This window comes from Rhipicephalus microplus, unplaced genomic scaffold, assembly GCF_043290135.1.
Source record: "Rhipicephalus microplus isolate Deutch F79 unplaced genomic scaffold, USDA_Rmic scaffold_20, whole genome shotgun sequence".
NCBI classification, from domain to species: domain Eukaryota; kingdom Metazoa; phylum Arthropoda; class Arachnida; order Ixodida; family Ixodidae; genus Rhipicephalus; species Rhipicephalus microplus.
In genome coordinates, this window is record NW_027464593.1 from 4793538 (window position 1) to 4816754 (window position 23217).

The 23217-nt window shown below is 48.5% G+C and overlaps 1 protein-coding gene across 11 annotated transcripts in view; it reads left to right on the top strand.

Moving 5' to 3' along the window:
* Window positions 1-12186: 12186 nt before the first annotated feature.
* LOC142785261 (rho GTPase-activating protein 190-like) overlaps window positions 12187-23217 on the top strand; it is a 155926-nt gene continuing 144895 nt past the window's right edge. For 5 of the 11 annotated variants that reach the window (XM_075883689.1, XM_075883692.1, XM_075883695.1 and 2 more), the window contains exon 1: window positions 12187-12373. The gene's annotated coding sequence lies outside the window, so the exon portion shown is untranslated. The remainder of the gene's footprint in view (window positions 12374-23217) is intronic. The other 6 variants (XM_075883693.1, XM_075883694.1, XM_075883696.1 and 3 more) reach the window with 2 other exon arrangements.

The window sequence follows — 23217 nt, forward strand, 5'->3', positions numbered from 1 at the left end:
CCTCCCCGAAAGAGGAGAGGTGTGAAAACAGTGTTGCATAGTGGCTTGGGGTTAACGTTGGCTGGGGGGGGGGGGGGGGGCAGAGTGGCACTGTGGCGCTAGAGCTTGGGGGAGAGGGCAATTGCGCTGGTGCGGCTTGAGGGAAGCAGGTGCCCCAATTCACCTCCGTACAGGCACCCGCCGTCACCCCAACATCCCCTCTCTGCTTCCCTTGTAACTAATGCCTACATTAGAAGTGTGGTGGTTTGGTCTAGTTGGTATGACATGGCGATAATTATAGCGCGACAGCAAAACGACGACAAAGGGACACAAAAGAGACGAGCGCTAACTTGTTGTTTGCCTTGTTGCCACAGAAGGTAAAAAACGAGAAAAATGTGTTATTTTCCTAGTGCTTTATAGGTTCAGTATAATGTCATATGCCTTCACTGTCATGTGGATGTGGCGTGAATGAGAATTTGAGGAAGATGTTAGCATAGACCCAATGATTTCGTGAACTGCTTAAGTTTGGCGCGACACGATAGAGTTGTCGTTACGCGCTGTGAGAATCGAGAGCCATCTTGTGCACGGTTTTAGCATAAAACCTATGCAATTGTTGTGAGAAGCTTTTGGTGTGAATTGACCTAGGGTTATTTTTGACTGTACACGGTATGTTGCAAGGTAACGTAAGGATGAGCATTTAGACTAGCTGCGAGGATTTATGTGTTTCGTTAATGGTGTCGTGCACTTCACAGCGCTGTAGGAATGAGAGTAATTGAAACGCTCAGGAGAGCCCAGTGGTTTTTACAGTGGTTTTTACTCAGAGGCGTTAGCATAGGCAGGGAGCTTTAACCGAACGAACCTGCTAGAAAGCAGTGTTTGTTCCCCATGTTTTGTTGTTGTTTCTCTTTGGAGAGTGATCAATCGAGGATCACATGAGTGAATGATTAGGCTTACCCGAAACGTTGACGTAGACCGTTAGGTCACAGCGTAGCTTAAGGTTTCGGGAGGGCTGGTGAGCTTAATGTCTCAGTGGTAGACGGTTATTGGCGGCCGGAAACAAAGATGGGCGTTAGGGCAATTCTTGCGCTCGCTGAATTCGAGTTTCAGACCGATGCTCTCAGCGGAACAGAACCGATGAAAGTGGTCAGCGACGAAAAGAAGGAAGAAGCTTTCTTTAGCCGAGAGGCAGTACGGATCAGCCGTTCACATTTGAAAGCTCCAGATTTCGACTGAGTTATTGACATGGGAGAAATCGAGGCCGTTAGGTGCCGTTCTGTGTCAGGATGACGGTGGTAACGAGCAAAGCTGAGCTCTACTTGAGCCAGAGAGTGGGCTCTCGAGAGATGACGTACTGCGCTTCAGGAAAGGAGCGCGCTTGCATTGTGTAGGCCATTCATCAGTTGCAGTGTTATCTCAGAAGTGCTAAATTTACAGTAAAGACAGACTATTGTCCCCTTTCGTGGCTGCAAACCATGACACCGAAGGACAATCGCCTTGTGATGTGGAGCTTGCTTTTTCAGCAATATCATTTTGACATTAGGAATAAGAAGGGCAAATTGAGTGGAAACGCTGAAGCGCTCAGCCGCTTTTCCTAGCTATCCAGGGGTGCTCTTGATGTCTCAAAATTTATATTTAATTTTGTTTTTTTTTCGTGTAACTTATTATGTCAATGTGTAAGGTAGCACGTTTAGTTTTTCCGCATAAGTGAGTCCTGATAGTTTTGAGTGTGAGCTTTTCGTATAAAGCTAGTAGGGAAAATTGGTTTGTCATCCCTCTTTTGGCTTGGTTTGTTCGGTGGGGGCCGAGTGCTTGCTTGTGCATGTGGTCGAGTTTCAGAGACGTTGTCGAAGTTTTCGGCAATTACCCAGACAAAGTGACAAGCGAAGGTGAGTTCCTGGCATTATACTGCGGACACATGCTTGTATGTTTATTTATACTGATGCATTTATGTTTTCCACCAAGGCACAGATTTGCAAAAAATTCCTGCACGTGTGCGCCTGTGTGTGCGTGCGTGTGTGTGTGAGTGTGTTTGTGCGTGCGTGTGTGTTTGCGTGTGTGTGTTCATGTATGTGTGCGTGTGTGTGTGTGCGTATGCGTGTGTGTGTGTGTGTGTGTGTGTGTGTGTGTGTGTGTGTGTGTGTGTGTGTGTGTGTGTGTGTGTGTGTGTGTGTGTGTGTGTGTGTGTGTGTGTGTGTGTGTGTGTGTGTTGGGGCGGGGCCAGACTGGCGGGTAGAGTGACCTAGAATCTGGTGGGATTCGCTAGCTGATCGGAAGGAGACGTCGTCCTCTGTTTCTGTGCATGGGGCTGGAATCTGTGCCTTGAGGGGCATAAAAACGCAAGCAGATTCATGAAAGGAAGAATCTTGAGCAAACTCTTGAACCTGTGCAAATGTCTTGTAGGCTTCGTCTGATCCCCAATCTGGTTCCTCCAACAGTAACTCTTCTTGAAGGCGACGTTTTCGACCACCTGCCCGGAAGCGAGAAAACCAGGGGGGTGAGCCTCGAAATTCGGACACCGGCGACAAGCAAGCTGTGACAAAAACTCTTTGCTACCTATCCCATGCCTGTACACAGGGGAGGACGCCATTGACATGATTGAGGCGCTTGTAGCGACATCGCGGCGTGTAGGCTCCGCCCAGCCCAAAGCTCGGCGCCACCATCTTTGATCACGTGACAACTGGCACAGCAGCTGCAAAGCTGCCTCCGAGCAGAGCGCGTCGGCGAGGCCCTGATTTTCGAGAACACCAAGCTTTTATTTACCAACCATGATGAACTAATTGTTTTAACTTCGTGTTTTCTTGGCTCTCTCATTGCCTCCTTCCTCTGTCACCAGTGTTTCTCTCAAGGTCAGGAGAGCCGACGAATGCGGCTACAGTATACACCAGAACAGTGCTCTGTAGCCGTCAAATGTGCTGCATTGACAACGAGGGGTTGCGACTCAGAGGAGAGGGAGCACATCGGACTCCCCTTTTGGGGATTCAACAGGAGCGCGAAGATGTACCCGGGTCAGTTGCAATCTGAGAACACAGGCTGCATTTTTGCTAGAACCCTCCCTTTTTCTCCCTTGCCCAAACAGTTTTATAGTGCCTTCTTTTTTTCTTGTTTCTGTTCTGCCTTAACAAACAGTTCCACTATAGAATACGCTCAAAGGTTATTTTTTCGCGACACTAACGAGAGTAACTGTAGAAGCCGCTAAAGTTGGGTAGCGAGTGTGATTCATTAATATGTGGGGTTTAACATCCCAAAACCACCATAGGAATATGAGAGACGCCGTAGTGGCGGGCTCCGGAAATTTCGACCACCTGGGTTCTTTAACGTGCGCGAAAATCTGAGCACGCGGGCCTAGAGAATTTTCGCCGCCATCGAAAATGCAGCCGCCGCAGCCGGGATTCCAACCCGCGACCTGCGGGTCAGCAGCCGAGTACCGCATCGGCGGAGCAGTGAATGTGTAAGCATGACATCCCCACCCTTGTCGGATAAATAACTACATATTTTGAACGTACGTTAGTTTTGTAGATGTCTTTTAAAAAGCAATGACAGTCGGCGCAAAAAAAGGACACGGAATACAAGAACACGACACATGCACCTGTATAGTTTGTTTTCTTATATTCCATGTCGTTTCCTTGCGCCGACCATCATCAGTATGTTCAAAGTATAGCTCAATTTGCTACATTGACAAATTTAGGGTCAAATCGTTTCCCGAAATGCAGTAAAAAAGTGAACTTTTTTATTGTTGAAAAAAAAAAAACTGGCTAGACGATGTTATTTTAGAAGTGAATTGTCTAAAACTTCTTTGCGAGGCCATTACGTGACAAAAAAAATAATTCTTGTCGTTACAAATACGTGGTTTATTCGTATTAACAAGCAAAATCCTAAAAAAATGACACGATTTTTGTGAATAATTACGCAATGTAATAAGCATATCTCACAGAGATACAAAAATTAGCGCACTTGTGTACTGTTCCGGTCAGAAAGATGCGTTTACTCCAACACTGCAATGGTCATCTCTTATCCGATCCGAATCGTTTCGCCGCGCGCGCTTTCGAGATGTCGCTTTTTCAGTGGCGTACCACCTCTTTTGCGAGTGGGGAGCAAACCTACCTATAGCTCACTCGTCAGCCGGAATATATGGTTTCGCTATGCCGTGACACTGCCTCAGAGCATTTTCATTCTTCTGTAAGAACATAATTGAGTGATTACTGTTGAGACGAAAAACTTCGCCTTACTTGTTGGTTTTCCCAGCCAAGAGTGACCACTGTCTCAGCCCTCTTTACTTTTCTCAGTGCGCGTGTTGGGGTGAAAAGCTCATACACCCCTTGCCCCCCCCCCCCCCCCCGGCTGATATGCCTGTGCGCTCCTTCATCATCATTCGACTCTGAACTCGTAAGCAAATCTTCGCCCGATGAAATGGCGTCTATTAAATCAGATTCTGATTCAGCACTTGGGAAATGCACCCCATCGGACGAATCACCACTCGACTCCCGAGCACCGGTGCGAACTCGTTTGCGTGATTGCACGGAAGAAAACTGCGCAGTTGTGCGCCCATCCACAAAGCAAAACGAGTGAAGTTATAGCTATATAATCGTTCGTCTTATCGCCAACGAGACGGAGTTTGTTTTGTCAAGTCCCAGAAACAACAAACGCAACCACAGTGGCGGCGTTTGTGTGCATGCAATTGCCCCGCCGCGGTGGACTATAGTGGCAAAGGTACTCGGCTGCTGACCCGCAGGCCGCGGTATTGAATCCCGGCTGCGGCAGCTGCATTTCCGATGCAGGCGGAAATGTTGTGGGCCTGGTGCTTAGATTTGGGTGCACGTTAAAGAACCCCAGGTGGTTTGTGTGCAATTTGGCGCCGCACGGAAACACATGCATATAATCGTGCCTCGGAGAGCAATAAACGAGAGAGTCGCAATCGATCACCCTTCGAAAGGTTATAGAAACCAGACAGCCAGCAGCTTTGTGGGCGCGAGAAGCGATAACGGCGATAACCATGCGCTCAGGAAATGATGAACCAGCTGCATCAGGTGCGCGTGTCCGGTTGCACCACGACGCTTTGTAAAACAAAAACAAACAGACAGACAAACGAAAACTATGTCAATACTTGAGCCCAACCGTTATTCTTTATGATTATGGAGCACTCAGTTTATGAAGAAAATTTGAAACTGAAAGCCCACCTCTGCAAATGTCCCGCGACTGCTTGCCATCGCCTTTGGTTATCAGTCCAAGTACTGAGCGCCATGGGTGCAGCCAAAGGGAGGGGGGGGGGGGTGTTCCAAGCTTGCCGAAATTTACAAATTTTGCTTGCGCATATATACACGCACACAAACAAGCACACGCACGAACCTACCTGAAGCGTCCTGCGGAGTCTTGCGGACCCCAACCCGAAAAAAAGATTTTTGGTTACGCTCAGGTATACCCTTCAGTGTTTATCGTTTCGTTTGTGAGGAGGGATTAAAAGAATGGGAATAAAGGTGTAGAGAGAGAGAGAGAGACAGTATGCCAGAGAGCGAGCGCGACGACATATCGAGGGGACAGGAGAGATAGGAAAGATGGAAACACGGTCACAGGAGTCCGAGGACGGGGCACCACTTGCGAGAGCTCTTGTCGTCGTGAGGAGATGGCGTAGAGCAAGTCCAGTCGGTCAGAGCTACACTGTCGTCGGAGGTCGGCGTCAGGAGGTGACGTAGGGCGAGCCCAGTCGGCCAGAGCAACGCTGACGTCGGAGATCGCGAGGGCACAACCGGTCGGCACGGAAGCCAGCAATCCATTGTGAGCTACTGTTGAGGTGTCGCTCCCTGAAGCAGACCGTTACGGGACTCACTTTTCACTTCCTTTCTTTCTCAGAACCACTTAGTATCTCAGCACGCCACAGCATGAGCTCTCGACCTGCGGGTGACTTATACTCTACTCTCGACCTGCGGGTGACTTTCCCGCTCATTTTTTCGCTCGCATGGCTGCATGCAGTTGCCGATTCACGTTCAGCAGGAGCATAGTGAAGTTTGTGTTTTGAGGGTGAATGCTGTGGGCCGTGCGTCCACGATGTGTAGTAGTAGTAGTAGTAGTAGTAGTAGTAGTAGTAGTAGTAGTAGTAGTAGTAGTAGTAGTAGTAGTAGTAGTATACGTAGCCACCTCCAAGGCCGGACTAGAGGAGCGGCACGCGCGCACTTTATTCGATTGAGAAGGAAACCCGTGCACGTTAATCATATTTATAAAGATAGTTGTTTCTGATGAAATAACTTACAGAGACGAGTACTGGTCTCTTTATCTTCATTAAATTTTGCCTTGAATTTGATGCTTACTAAAAAAAAAAAAAACTAGTATCCGAAGGACGCAATTGGAGCACTGTCTGACCAGAAAGGTTTGCCACGTTAAATTCGCTGGGCGTAATCTTCTTGGTTCTAGCAAGGTTTAGCGATAATTGGGCCTCAGTGCCATGAATATAGTGAACTAGCCTATATTAATGAACTAAAGGCGGTAAACGATGGGAAGTAGACCCGAAGCGCATGCCGTAAGAGAGTGCGCGTGTGCCACCTCTCTATCGTTTAGCCCTTGGAATGTCCGTTGAATAACGAGATTTCTATATGCTGAATATATGATGGAAAATGTGAGATGGTGCATGGTGCTTGGAGTGTTCATTAGATGAACGGACGGACGGATGAACGTATGAATGGACGGACGCATGGACGGGCGCACGGATGGACGCAGAGACGGATGAACGTACGGATGGTCGCACAGACGGACGCACGGACGGACGGAAGCAAGGACGAACGAATGGACGGACACTTCGCCCCACTCATCATCATGCACTCCGCGAATATACTGTGATTTTTTTTGTGTAGTTTTGTGTTCTCCTTGAAGAGGATCGACGACCCGTCAAGGAGATTAATTATTGTCGTTGATGAATCAGGGCATAGGTTGGAGGTAATGAAAAGTTGAAGATATATTGTAGCAAAATATTTGCAGTCAGATATTTGCAGCTTTCCGAAGCATTCTGACATAAACGTAAACAGTTACCTACTCTTTTTCTAACTTGGAGTACATAGCTCTGTTACTAATACATGTGAAGAACCGACTCTTACTGATCGACCACTGGGCGTTTACGGTCCAGACAAAAGTTTCATCGTGCGGAGTCTTACTGATCTATCAGTTTAGCGATTGCAGCGAACACCTAAAGAAAGCGAGTCCCAGAAGTCTTTAATGGTAAACAAAGGGGAGGAGACCAGTGCTGGTTCGCCTCAACATTCTCTTAGCCGATCTGTATACCGTTAGCTTAAGGCACTCTTTATATGGCTGTGAGCTGATCTCGATACCTATGTCTTTACAGTCTCAACAGGCGTCTTGGCACTATTTTCCATCTCGGCTCTCTCCCTCCTCCTCACGCGCCCTCAGCGATTACTCGCTGCGTGGATGCATCGTATACAGTTATCGTTTACAGATTTTTGCGCAATGTGTACACAGGCCCATTCTCACTGACCACCCGAAGTGACAGCGAGCTCGCATACCCGAGATGCATCGGTATTGAGGCTCATGGCGCCTTCACGCCGTCTCTCCACACTCCGGGCCGGTCGTTAAAAGTAATGGCGAACAGGCCGCCACTGTCTCCTCGAACGGTTACGGGAAGCAAGAGCCTGTCGTCACTCACCCTCGCATTTGGAAGGGTGGCAGCTTGGGCTAGTTGGTATGGCACGACGACAGTTATAGCGCGAGAACAAAACGACGACACAGAGACAAGAAAGACGTGTCCTTTTTGTCTCTGTGTCGTCGTTTTGTTCTCGCGCTATAACTATCGTCCCGCATTTGGGCCGCACGACCTTCAACCCGAGCTTGCATCCAGAAAGCAGTAGCAAGGTCATGTAACCGAGGCCGGGGAGTGCTGGCGCTCCTGAGATGATCCGCTCGAGGGAGAGCGTTTCTGTTTCAGAGATAAGCACTCAGTCGAAGACAGTGTGGAGAGAGAGAGTCGAAAAAGCAGGTGTAAAACTTACTAGTGCCGCACTGCCTGCGCCGTGCTCCCAACCGGGCCGCAGAAATAGGTGCCTCCTTCCTCTTCTATATAACCACTACCACCACCTATTTCGCACGATTGATATACGAGCGGCACACGGCACCTGTAATGCCATTCACTGCGAATGACGTTAGGCGTTGATTGTTGCTTCTACACGGTCACAGTGAATGACATTCACACCTAATGACATTCGCTCGTTGATTGTGTTCCCTGAACTCAAGAAGCGCGACATGTGAACTCTCGGTCAATAGGCGCTTGACAAGAGATTAGAAAATCGACATCCTAAAGCAAGTGTAAACGATGTTCAAATGTATATTAAAGGTTGTTGTTAACTATTCGGTGATTTTTGAATGAGCAACACTATAGTGAGAGCAATTGGTGCCGCTATATTATCTTTCCCAGACTCCGACTTGACGTTATAGCACCTCCTGTCAGCCATATGTTCATACACAATCGCTGTTGTTTTGGGGCAGCGTCGCCACGTTAGACTCGCTAGTAAATATGCACGCGGATGTTGGAGGAGTGTTTCAAACCAATTTGCATTTCTTGGGAAGCATCGCAGTTCTCTGTTATCCGCTGACGAAGTCAAAGTCCAAAGAGCAGCCAACGTAAACGAATTGGCGTGTATATAGGTACAGCTCCAAATCACTCGTGGTCTGTGATCTTTCGTCGATATCTATGGTTCCACTCGCACGCCAGTGCTTGGAACTCAGTAAATAAATAAAAAAAAAACACCAAGGACGCAATAAGCTTCGAAGCCTAGGTCCGCCGCTTGCCAGCCCAGTATTTACCACTGAGGTACGCTAGTGGTTGGAACTCGTTTCTAAACTGGCCTTAGGCAGGCTTGGTGTCGGGAAAGGAATCAATTTAATATGAATAATAAAGCGTTTCAGAACATCAAAGGAACAGCCAGGCGTCACATAATGCCAATTGCGTAACGACTGGGTTGTTAAATACTCCAACCCATTGAAATTTCTTGATCACCTTTTAACTGTGGTGCATACCCGATTCCTCCATATTTCTTCATCATCGTCAGCTACTGCATCTAAAATTGCACGAAATTTGCAACAAATGCGTAGCGCATACCACGTTTCTCTAAAGAATGACGGAGGATAACAAAGTGAATGGTAGCCGACTACACAAAATTTATGATTATTTATGGCGCAGTAGGTACCCAGCAGTGTGCTTGTGGCATCCCAAAGATTGTCTGAAAGACCGCTTTTCTATGTAGCTTTCGATGTGACTGTACGGCGAGTTGCGCGCAGGCCTGAACTTTGCTACTTCACACTATAGTTCAGGTCAACCATTCTGTGTTACGCGTGCACTTAGCGGACTTGTCAAGAAGCCGCACCTTTAAAAGTACATGCTATCGTGAGGAGCAAACTTAATCTACACATTGATACCACCCAGCACCCTAAAATGGTCACAGTAGGAATTGGTCGCAGTAGCAGCTGGTCCCAGCACTGGTGCCAATATAGCTACTGATCCTAGCACCAACTCGGAATTGGCAGTTTCACCATAGAGGCAAAGCAAGGAATGCGATAGCAACATATTCGAATGTTTTGCGAAGCAAGGCTAGCATTTTAGGAGCAATATTAATTGTAGTAAACATGCGCTTGCTAAGCAACCAAGTTTCCTGTGCCGTGGCCACATTAGATGACCACAACAAGGCTCGTGCGTAGTGACGATGATGTTGATATACGAAGTGAGGCTGGCAGTCAACTCATTTAGATTCGATCTCGCGTAACTTCACGACACGTGGGTCCAAGAGAACACGGTCGCTCCAAGTAGACTTTTGGCACCGTTTGTTCGTGTTGAGAGCGAAATTCGTAGAAGCTTCCGCCTGCTGTGGAGGCACAAGGCGCGTGCTGATCTTTACCCCCCCCCCCCCCCCTGTCCTTGTTCGCTGGCGAGATGAGCACGCGCGCAGACGAGCCCGGCCGGAAAGACGATGTTCGCTCTGCAGAAACAGGAGGCTAGAACATTCTTCCTCGTATATATGTATGTATATACATACATATATACGAGGAATATGTATATGTATGTATGTATATACATACATATACATGCATAACCAGGCTTCAGCATCCTCAGTCCTGCTGTACGCCTTTCCACTGGTGGCCCTGACACCTGCCAGGAGACTGGACCTGGAGAGACATCACAGGAGAGAAGTGAGGGCCATCCTGGGGCTCCCCAGGTACTCCCCCGTGGCAGTGATCCTGGCCGAGGCTGGAGAGTGGCTCCTGTCCCTGAGCATGCTCCAGCGAGCTCTGGGGCACGTAGACCGCCTACACCGTGCTGCCGACGGCAGAACCCTCCTGGAGCGACTTCGCAGCCAGCCGAGGTCACGAACTGCGTGCAGACAGACGAGCGTACACAACTAACGTACGCTATTTGGAACTCCAAAACAGGGGGTAGCCACTAATGTACGCGCTACCGGTGTTGTTTACAAATTTCCGCAATCCTGTGGCAAGACAAATGTTGGCCCATAGCCTCATGCCTGTATGAAACTCTATGTGTTGGCCAGATTGGAAATCGCGTGAATGAGCGTGCACGGGAACACGCTCGAGCTGTCACTAACAGGTAAAGATGGGGCTCATTTGCCGGCCCACTACAATTCCCACTAGTGTGAGCCGTATCTGCATAGAGTTGAGATTCTCAGAAGAAGGAGAGACACCACTGCTAGAGAACTGTCGGAAGCCTTTCATATAAAAACATGACGTGTATTATGCATTAGCGACACTTCATTGCTTTTATCGTAAGCAGAGAGCACGTTCCTGAACATATCAAACGTTGTGATTAAGATGTTATACTATCGTTGTGAGCCTGTCCTTTTTGCGCATGTCTATGCCTATACCCATCTGAAATTAGCCGACGGCCGATAGGGGGTGAACAAGTGGGCAGAATTGGACAACCACTATTGTCGGCCAAGCAATTGGTGGTACAAAGTGGGGCCTTGACTGGCAACCAATTTTGCTGGTTATTAGTTGGCCGCAGACGTTCAGCCAGCAGTCAGCAAATGATAGGACAATTGTTGACACCCAACGCCCGGGCCACCAAACGTGGTCCATTGTAGGGTCACGCTTCTCTAAGGACCAAGTCGACTAACTACGGGCCAGCCACAAGCCGACATTGCACGACCTCTGTGAGTGTAATTTTCAACGAAAATTTCTTGTTTGAGTGTTCAGCGTTGGCTGTCACGAGATTGCACTAAATTATTTGCACAAGATTATTTAATCCACCTGTGTACCACCTGCCATGTATTACCACGCCTTGGGCCTGAGTTGGCAGACAAGTCAGTCAGTGTGAGGCCATTAACCAAAACCACCCTCGGCCCAAACTTGTTTACCAAGCTTGGGCCATGAAAGGCTATGTCAGCCATTCATGTTGGGCCAGCATAGAGCCGATGTCGTTTTGTCCGTGGGGTTTGTACCGCATTACACTAAACGTTATCTGTTCGATGCATGCCTTGCTTTCCACGCATGCCTTTGCATATATATAGTGCTGCAGTAATTTTGGCATAAACAGTGCTCTCCTCTTGAACCATTCTCACGTTATTATAATTTTTTTTTTGCGCAAAATAGCCACAATCGCGTGACTTCTAAATAAACATGTACTGACTAACCCAACAACGTGTGCTTCTAGAGTGTAGCTAAAATGTTGGAGTTGCCTCCGCGCCCCGAAATTTTAAATTTGGATTGCGTATACATACACGTACATATACAAACGCACGCCCGAACATACATAAAGTATAAATACCCCCCCCCCCTTCCCCCCTGAAAAAAAAAAAAAAAATTCTGACAACGCTACTGCTCTGAAATGTGTCTGAAAGACCAACCTGTGAATGACACTTTCGACTGTGCTTTGCGTTCGTACTAACTGCTTTTACAGTGCTCGCCGAGGAGATAAATGAGAAGTAGAAATGGCGTCGTTTGATGAATTTCACAGCATTTGTATTGCGCGGCATCACGACATTGACTTCTTGAATGGACTTGCTAAACGACTTAGTTTGGATGAGTACGTACGTAGTAGCTTTTTACTCCTGATAGAGGAAGAAAAAGAAAGCGACAGGCTTTGCTAAGACAAATTCTCTCTAAGGTAGGTGCCGAAATTTTGTTCAACACTTTAGGCAAAACGCTGGTTTGTCAGTCACGTTTGACGAAACACGGCTGCTGGCTAGCGTTTTTTGTTGCTGTTTTTGCAGCGGGGGCATGTCACTCACGAGAAAACCAACATGGCCGCTCTTTGAGAACCGTGCTCGCTGGAAGGAATGCGTGCGCGCTTCGCGTCATTCGCTGCGGGTGTGGTGTGAACGAGCCTGTTTGAGGCGCCGCAGCGGCAGCGCAAGCAGCACGGCACCAGCGGACCCTCGACATCGGGAGTCGCCAGGTGAGCGCGCGCCAGCCAGCTCAGCCCCGCAGGTGCCGCAGGTGCCCTGCTCGGGCTAAGCCTATACCGATCGAGCTCGCGGCACGCGAGGGCGAGCCGCTCGGCTTATCGTCGCCGCCTGCGGGAGTCCGGCGCGCGAGTTCGCGCCGCGATCCTAGCGCGCGAGACCGTGACGCGGCGCCGCTCGCGCCGGCATCCGCGAGCCGCGGCTGACAGCGCCCGGGGTCCGTGGGCAGAGCTGCCGAAGTCGCGTCCATGGACGGCCCCTGGTTGCCCATACGTGGTATCATTCCTGAGTCGGTGCCAAGCGTTTGTTAGTTGTTAACGGCGGCGCTTTTGATCGCGGGACGGCGGCCTGAACCGTTTGATCGTTCGCTCCTTCTCCCGCACACGCTCGCGCGATGTGGAAATCACAAAACTAAGTCCGCACCACCCGTTTGTAAGGCGCGGTTGAAAGCCTCTCTTGAATTCCTGGGCTTCGCTTCGTAGGACCCTTGCTTTCAACCGTCGTGCGATTAGAATCGCGCGTCGGCGCTGGTGGTACGCCGAGCGGAACTGAATAGGCACTGCCGTCGCAGTGATTGACTTAGCCATGAAGAGCTCGCTGGTGAAAGCTGTGTGTGCGTCGTTCGGAGCAGCGGATCCTCTCAAGCGTCATTCCCGCGACAGTTCGGTCAGGGAACACCCAAACCACTGGTTCGGTCTTCACGCAGCTGCCAGAAAGACTTCGCCTGAAGAAAAATAAAATCATTATCGGTTGGAGAGAAATGGCTCCATTGTGCTGATCAATCATGAGTAGGCGTTGTTGGTAAGCCGTTCGACTGTCAACGAGGCAGAGGGAGCGCTGCACCTACATGACGACGCATCTCGGTTACTAAGCGGGCTTCAAAAAGCGGGCTTGCCCGCGAAGCATGATGTCAAAAAATTGTGTTCACCGAACTGCGTGTTCCCGTAGCGAGTAGTATCGGCTGGTCGGTGTTAAAAGTAGTAGTATCGGCTGGTCGGATTGCGCTGCCCGCTCTTGTGACCACTCTTGGATTCGTGGGGCTGAAATTTCGAGAATAAGGATGGTGTTTGCTGAAAACTGGTGAACGGGAAACAGTTTTCACAGACTTCTTGCTATCTATGTGCTAGAAAATCTGTTTGATCGTGCTTGCTTTTTTACACCGCATGAAATTGCCAATATTGTCTGATATTTCGTCAGGGATTTGTGAAAATGTGGCCTCATGAAAATGTATGGGCAGTTAGATGCAGTTTTCAAAGAGCGGCCCTCGGGCATTACCTCTGGACTACAGATAATAAGCAGCGTGCCGTATCTGTGCTGTATCACGTTTTTGGACCTGTGCACGTATCTGTGCACAGGTCCAAAAACGTGATATGTTCTCTCACGCTAGAAGGATTGTTCTGGTCCACAGTACAAGAATGTTATACACCTAGAACGTGAAACTGTCCTTGGCAGCTTATGGAAATCATGTCTGGACAACCTTGTTACAGCAAGGCTCATTTCAATTTCTGGTCTTTAATAATACTATGGGGGGTTTAACATCCCAAAACTACAATATGATTATGACAAACTCTGTAGTGGAGGGCTCCGGGAATTTCGACCATCTGGTGTTCCTTAAAGTGCACTGACATCGCACAGCACACAGGCCTCTACCATTTCGCCTCCATCGAAATGCGACCACTGCGACCGGGATTCACCCCGTGACCATCGGGTCAGTACCCGAGCACCTTAACCTCTGCTCCACCGCAACAGACATCTCCGTTTTTTCTTCAGGCTGCGCGACAGTGTTGGTGTCGCTGTTCCATCCTTGTTTCATCACTGGTTAGCTCTTCCATCTTCTTAACACTTCTCTTTGGCAACGCAACATTGGAGATGTTGCAGCATCCATTGGGCCAGGGCGTGCCACGTACAAGGCCTTATAAACTTCGGAAATCAAGAAGCTGATATTCAAGCAAATGTTTTCTTTCCCTGAAAACCCTAAAGTTACGGGACAAATGCTATCAAATATTTACAATGTATGTAGTCGCTGATATAGAGTGCTCATTCGGCGGATTCACCATTTTAGAAGCAACATGGCAGCATGAGTGCACATGTTCTGCATTGCTTGACTAATGTGGGAATTGAAACTATATGGTAGGTGTATCAAAAGACACATACATAGTGGCACTCGCTAATGGCTCTCTTCTTGTGCTTAGTCCCATTTCTTCATGCCTTGCACTATTGTTTTGTTGCATGTAGCCATCTGATGGTCTGCCTTCAACCTCTTTTTCCTTTTCTGGCAACTTTCCTCCTGCCTACTCGGCACCACCTCAATCACCTATGTTCCTTTTTGTCTCCATCTCTGGTGAGCGAGCGGTACCTGCAGTGAAGCTACTGATGCTCAGCTGACTTCGGCAGCTCAATCAATGTACACTATTCTTGTGCAGCCATAAATTAGAGAAATGCAGTGAGTGAGCCAATACCAAAATTAAGTTCTGATTGAAGCTACACGTTATGCTGACATCTTGCGATTTGTCCCTACACAGTTATTTGCTGCACAAGCGATGAATTACATTCTTTTATTTCTTCCAAGCACTTTTGGTCAAGCACTTATTTCTTGTCTTCCAAATATTAAGAAAATTCTTTCTAAAAAATGAAGCAGGCATGAGATTGATGGTTGTGCTTCAGTGTAAGGGTTGGATGCATATGGCATTGGAGTAGGTTTACTAAAAATAAGAGCAAAGCAGCTGTGGGAATAATTAATGGAAATGGAATAATGAGTTCATTAAAGGATTTGAACCATCCTTTTGAGCTGCTGGGTTCATCATGCAACCTGGCAGAGGCACTCTCCGCTGCTGGGTTGTAAATATTGATACATAACAGCCGCTAAACGCGGCTGCATGAAAGATGAGGACGAAGTGAGCTTTTGATTGATGCTGGACTGGCGCCACTTTCCTCGTCGAGTTCTGTGCATTGTAAATAGATTATTAAAGAAGTTACTCGTAACATTATTGGTGGAGGTGGTTGACCCGCATACCTCGATAGAGACGCGCAGCGGTCGCAACATCGGCGACCCTTCGACTGCTTCGACTACTGGTACTTCCTCTACGCCGTCCTCATCAGTCCAGGCGACCACCTACGTCACACTCCCTCACCTCCGGGATCCTGGCACTTTCTCAGGTGATGATAGAATCGATCTTGACACTTGGCTGAAGCGGCACGAGCGCGTCAGTGCTACTCACCGCTGGGATCCCACGCTCATGCTCGCCAACGTGCTTTGCTACCCGGACGGCACTCCCCGAACATGGTTTGAAAGCCTCGAAGCCGACATAACGAACTGGGATCTCTTCAAAGAAAAGATCTGCGACCTGTTTGGCGATTTATCTGGTCATCAGCTCACTGTGAAGAAGGCTCTTGCCACACGGGCTCAGTCTTCTACCGAATCTTATGTCTCCTACATTTTTGACGTCTTGGCCCTTTGTTCCAAAGCCGACCAGTGCATGTCGGAAGATAAAAAAGTTAACCACGTCTTGAAAGGCATTGCCGACGATGCTTTCAACCTGCCGGTTTTTAACGTCTCGAGCATCGACACCATCCTTAAAGAATGCCGACGTCTCGAACAAGCAAAACCCCGCCGCGTAGCCCAAAGCATCGTGTTCTTTCGAACACAGCGGCTACATCTTTGTGTGACGACTCCTTCCGCCAGGCCCCTCGATGCGACAACCTCACACGCATCATTCGTCGAGAGGTCGAGGCAGCACAACCAGTAGCCACGCCATTACCGACGCCTGCGCCTTCCCCGACCACGATCTCTTTGTTACAAGCCGTCGTTCGTCAAGAGGTGTCGAATGTCAGCCTATATCCTGTTCCTGCCGTATACTCTGCTGAGCCTTCGTAACGTCCCCCTTCTGCTCCTCGCATCCAACGCAATCCATTCAAATGGCGTACCCTTGATGACAGGCTCATATGTTTTAACTGTTGACGCGTTGGTCATATCACTCGTCACTGCCGCAACCGCTGGGCTCTGCCGTCACATTATGCACCTTAGTCTCACGCCACTTCTGTCCGCCAGTCGTCCCCATCACTTTCTTCCTCAATGCCGACCACATTTTCCGCTCCTGCAGCACCTCTGAGCAGACTTCGCTACGACCGGTCACTGTCCCCTGCTCGTCGTCACCTTCCGTCGCCCCCACAACACCGTGCTGCCTCCCCGACCTATTCGCAGCACCTCAGACTAGAAAACTAGGCTGTGCAGCTTCTAGGGGTGGAGCTGCGTTGACGACATTCGTAAGAAATTCTCGCTTAACGTTAACGATGAACCGGAATTTTTCGGACGTTACTGTCGACTATGCTCGTGTTGGCGCATTGATACTGGCGAACATGTGTCCATTATGAGTGCTAACCTTCGCCGCCGACTTAGACTTTAAAAATTTGTCACACCCGGCCTCAATCGAGCTGTACAAGTCGCTGATGGAGGAACTGCCGCAATTTTTGGCATCAGCTCTGCGCGAGTTTATATTGGGAAGAGAAGCACTGTCGTTCTTTTCGCTGTTATCCAACATTGCCCTCATGAACTCATTCTTGGTATGGATTTTCTAGCCACGCACTCTGCCCTCATAGACTGTTCAGCTGGCTCTCTCCAACTTGATTTACCTCTCTTTTTCGACCCGACCAGCCCACCGCAAACCAGCCTCTGCTGCATTGATTTCACGCGCTTCCTGCCTAACTCTGTCACGCATGTCGACTTATCCTCCACGCTGCCAGTATCTGACGGTGATTACATGGTGGCCCCGATTCCTGCCGTGATGCTTTCGCATGGGTTTGCTGTGCCGCGTATGATTCTGACGATTACGAGAAACGGCACCTTCCTTCCACTGGTCAACTTCTCACTCACCACCCAAGTTCTGCCTCAGAGTATCTTACTGCTCTCCTATTACCGCTCTCCAAGACGACCATGTCGAGCCCTTCAGAGTTTATGATTGCTGCAGCTCAGTCAGTGGTTCCACTCCATCACGTTCTTGAGGCGCTGACATTGAGTGAATGGGGTCATCGGACCTCACGTCTGAGCAAGCTGCAGCGCTTTGCCACGTTCTTGAGGGCTATTGTAGCATTTTCGACTTTGCCAGCAACTCCTTAAGCCAAACGACCATTGTCACCCATCGCATCAATACTGGTCATGCAACTCCCATTCACCGACGCCCCTACTGTGTTTCTGTGTCGGAGCGTGCAATAACACAACAGGAAGTCGGGAAAATGCTTCCGAAAAACATTATCGAGCCTTCATGCAGCCCCTCGGCTTCTCCAGTCGTCCTTGTTAAAGATAAGGATGGAACATGGCGCTTTTGTGTCGATTACCGTCACCTCAACAAAATTATGAAAAAATATGTTCATCCTTTGCCTAGCATCGACGACGCCCTCGACTGCCTGTACGGTACTACTTATTTTTCAACTATTGACCTTCGGTCAGGCTACTGGCAGATAGCCGTAGACGCGATGGACCGCGAGAAGGCCGCATTCATCACTCCTGATGGCCTTTATCAGTTTAAGGTGATGCCCTTTGTTCTCTGCAATGCGCCAGCCACATTTGAAAGAATGATGGACTCATTGCTCCAAGGGTTGAAATCGTTCACCTGCTTGTGTTACCTTGACGATGTTATTGTCTTTTCGCCCACATTCGACACATCTCGATCGTTTATCAGGTATTCTGAACGTTTTCCGTCGAGCCGGACTCCAGCTTAACGCCTCCACGTTCCACTTCGCTCGTCGTCAAATTTCCGTGCTTGGTCACCTTGTCGATGCCCAAGGCATGCGTCCAGACCCAGAGAAAATTCGCGCAGTCACAAACTTTCCCATTCCGAGGACCACAAAGGATGTCTGCAGTTTTGTGGGGTTGTGCTCCTATTTCAGACTCTTCGTTAAGGACTTTGCGACCATTGCACGCTCCTTCACACACCTCTTGAAGAAAGACTCCTCGTTAATCTAGGGCCATGACCAAGTGTCATCATTTTCCCATCTTATGACCCTGCTTACAACGCCACCAATCTTGGCTCACTTCGATTCATCAGCCCCAACCGAGGTTCACAAGGACGCCAGTGGACACAGCATAGGAGCTGTGCTATTGCAGCACTAACGGGGACACGACCGTGTCATAGCCTACGCAAGTCGACTGGTATCTACAGCCGAGCGCAACTAGCCCATCACGGAGCGCGAGTGCCTCGCCCTTGTATGGGCAGTCGCCAAGTTTCGTCCATACCTGTACGGGTGCTCATTCCGTGTTGTCACGGATCATCACGCGCTCTGCTGGCTAGCCTCCCTGAAGGACCCCACAGGACGTCTTGCTCGTTGGGCCCCATGTCTTCAAGAATACACGTTCTCTGTAATGTACAAAACAGGGCGATTACATCAGGATGCGGATTGTTTATCTTGCTACCCTGTTGACAAAGCAACCGATACCGACGCTATCACGGACGTTTTTTCCGTGTCGCAGCTGTTAAACATTGGCGAAGAGCAACGTCGGGATGCTTCTTTACTAGCCATCTTTGACAAACTGGAGTCAACGCCTCGCGACCCGTCACTACGAATGTTTTTGGTGAAAGACTGGATCCTATACCGCCGTAACCTTGATTCCTTCGGATCAGACTTACTTCCTGTCATCTCAGCGCACCTGCATACCACTGTCCTGCTCCAACTTTATGACGCTCCCATGACGAGCCATTTGGGCATTTCTCTCACATACGATCGGGTACGACGTCAGTTTTTTCAGCCTGGACTTGCCTGCTCTGTTCGACGGCATGTCGCCGCTTGTGAGCCCTGCCAGCGTTGCAAAACGCTGTCTGCCCTCCCAGCCGGCTACCTTCAGCCGATCGACGTTCCCACTGAACCTTTCTTTCGAGTTGGTCTCGACCTGTTGGGCCCTTTTCCACTCTCCACAGCCGGAAATAAATGGATTGCTGTTGCCACTGACTACGCGACGCGGTACGCAATCACACAAGCACTCTTGGCCAGTTGCGCTACCGACGTATCAGACTTTCTGCTGTACGACATAATATTATTGCACGGTGCTCTACGCCAGCTTCTCACCGACCGTAGCCGCACGTTCTTATCAGCCGCCGTTCACGAAATGCTGAGGTCTTGCCATATGAAGCACAAATTTACTACTTCATACCATCCCCAGTCAAATGGCCTCACGGAGCGCCTCAACAGGACCCTAACCGACATGCTTGCCAAATACGTTGCGCCAGACCACCAGTATTGGGACATTCATTTGCCCTATGTGACGTTTTCCTACAATTCATCCCGTCGCAACACTGCCAGCTATTCGCCCTTCTATCTCTTATATGACCAGGACTTAACTCTACTCTTAGACACTTTGCTACCTGCGGCCACTGAATATGCCGGGGAAGCCATCGCCCGCACCGACCACGTGTGCCATGTCGCCCGTAACCATCTACAGGCCTCACAGGCGCACCAGCAACAGCTCTACGATTCTCACCATAGGACGTGCACTTTTCCCCGGGATCTCTCGTGCTCCTCTGGTCACCCACTTGACGTATGGGACTGCCTGAGAAACTCTTGTCGCCCTAGACTGGACCATTGCGTATCGTTCGCCAAGTGACAAACGTCACGTACGAGATTGTCCCAACCGATCCAACAAAGTCATCGTCAGCTGTGAGCGCACCATTCGTGTGGCTCGGCTAAAGCCTTATTACCCTCCTTCGACATCATCTGCTTAGTTTAGCACCGGGACAATGCTTCTACCGCCGGGGTTTATGATACATAACAGCCGCTAAACGCAGCTGCATGAATGAGGAGGACGAAGTGAGTTTTTAGTTGATGCCGGACTGACGCTAGCTTGCTCGCCGAGTTCTGTGCGTTGTAAATAGATTATTAAAGAAGTTACCCGTAACAATATTGTGTAGTGTTGGCACAGCATATCTTGACCATGCAGTCTCTTCTACGAGACCTCTGATGTTGACTTAGAGTGAATAACACAAAGTTAACTCAAGGAATAAACCAGGGGAAACGAACATATACGTGCGAGAGATATTACCAACTACCAGACACCCATAAAGGACCAGTATGTGTCCTCTGGATTTTTTAGAGCACAGCTTTTGCATGCCTGTTGCTGCGTTGATTGCTGTTACCATTGGTGGTGTACATGAAAAAAATAAAATGAGAAAAAAAATACTCTAGGTCGAACAAGATTTGAATCGAGGCCCTCTGTACGGCAGAGGGCCCGCATTAAAATCCGATTCGACCATGATAGGGATAGGAACTCATTTGCAAAAAGACCCTATGTAGGCTTTCTGTCAAGCAGGAAATTGTATTAACCTTTGTGATATCATAAGCTTGGCAGAAGAGCGAAATAACAATCGGTCATTTCACAATGCTAATTGCACAATAATTGCACAGGTTATTGCTTCCCACCCACTCCAAAGTGTTCCATTACTATTCTTATAGTATTAAGTGGCAGAGTGCACATGCTGTAAATGTGTAGCGGGTACCTCACTTATCCAAAGAAAGACAAGTAATGGCGTAGTTGAGGGAGAGATTTTAAGCAGACATTGAGAGCAGTAAGCTCCAGGCCACGTTCTGCGTTATTATGTCTGACTCACGTGTTCGTGGGAGCCTTGACTACCAATCAGCAGCATCATCTGACCATGCTAATCAAGTGTTGTGGAGTGCCTTTGTGAAACATGTAGCATGTAGCTCTGCTTCCTCACTTCTATTGTGATTGGTTGAACGACAAATTCAACTAGTTCAAGTAGTTGAGCAATTGTGAAATGCAGACCAGTAAGCATTTGAATAAGGAAAAAAAAAAAAACCTTTATTCAGAAAAACTTGCTCTTTAGTGCATTTTTAAATTTATTTGGAATAGTTGTATTGCTGCCGGCTGTCTACTTCATTTGGATATGAGATTTGTTGGATTTTGAAATATAGAAAAAGCTGTTGACGGTTGAGTATAGATTCTAGATCTGGGCCTCAGATTAACCTTTATTAAATTTATAAAATTAGCTTTAAAAAATAATAATACATCACATTTTATTCTCTTGCATCAAAACATGTTATAGTAGTGTTTTCTGTGTGAATTGGTGTGTACAAAGCAGAAAAGCTAAGTATGCTAAACTTTGCACGGGAGGATACTGCTAAGTTTTAGATTAAGCACTTATGTATCAGTGGTTTGTGGGGTCTCGAAATCGAGCGCTACGCTCTTGGAGTGAACGGACACAGCAGACAGGGTTGGAATGAACCAAACACCACACATTTATTTAACTACATTTAGAATGACGATATTGTCAGCCGAACTGTTTTGCATCAAATGTGAATCAACACGCTATAACAATCTTGCACAACACTCAAAACCATAACAAACACAAGAACACACACAAAGCGGCTTTGCCAACACTTATCTTGCCACGAGGGCCTAGGACAGACGGCACGCTGTGCCATCTACCGCAGGGTCACTGCTCAAGACAACCGTTCGCGTCAACCGCCACCAGTCAAAGAGGACCGCTCATATCTCGGGATCCGCCACCTAGACCTGCCGCCAGGCGTCACTGTCGGCGCTACACACTAACCATGATGATGATGGTGGTGGTGGTGATGATAACAAACACTCGCGAGCACGACGCCCCTACCGCACGGTACTTGTTAACCTGAAATGCAGTCTATGCGCGAGACACGTGCACCATGAGGTGCAAACAACTTTACAGGGGGTGCTAGCACCCCCACAGGTTTCACATCACCTGTAATCTAATATGCTATTTCACCGTCCCCATTTAGTTTCATTGTTTAAGTTGCCCTATTTTGTTGTCACTTCTAGTATTTCACGTCCCCCCTGCTATATTTAACAAAGTATTGCAGTCCACTGATTTGGAGTATCTGTTCTGGCATGAAATCAAAATTAGTAATGTTAGTACTTCGAGAAAAAAACCTTTAAAGGTTTACATTTTCCGTCAATTTTCTGGAAACCTTGGGTATCATATAATGTTTTTTCACACGCCAAGGCGTGCGAAAGTAATGTCCAACAACCTCGGAAAAGAGCAGCGCTTCGAGATAGGTAATAGTGCACTTCAAGTTGTAAAAGACTATGTCTACTTAGGGCAGCTAATAACCCCGGAGCCGAACCACGAGATTGAAGTAACTAGAAGAATAAGAATGGGGTGGAGCACGTTTGGCAAGCACTCTCAAATTATGACAGGCAGATTGCCACTATCCCTCAAGAGGAAGGTATATAACAGCTGTATCTTGCCGGTACTTAGTTACGGAGCAGAAACCTGGAGACTTACAAAGAGGGTTCAGCTTAAATTGAGGACGACGCAGCGAGCAATGGAAAGAAAAGTGGTAGGTGTAACCTTAAGAGACAAGAAGAGAGCAGAGTGGATTAGGGAACAAACGGGGGTTAAGGATATCATAGCTGAAATCAAGAAGAGATGGACATGGGCCGGGCATGTAGCGCGTAGACAGGATAACCGCTGGTCATTAAGGGTAATTAACTGGATTCCCAGAGAAGGCAAGCGGGTTAGGGAGAGACAGAAGGTTTGGTGGGCAGATGAGATTAAGCAGTTTGTGGGTATAAATTGGCAGCAGCAAGCACAGGACCGGGTTAACTGGTGGAACATGGGAGAGGCCTTTGTCCTGCAGTGGACGTAGTCAGGCTGCTGCTGCTGCTGCTGATGATGATGAAGGCATGCGAACTCGTAAACCGCACCAGCGGCCGTCCTCTATGGGGAAACACCTAAGACCGTTTTGACGACCTACAATGAAATTACCAAGGCCTTCTACCTAGCCCGCCGAACCTTTCCTCTGCCCAGTGAGAAGCTTAACAGGGCGCAGGTGGCGGCTTTACGACAGCTACAAA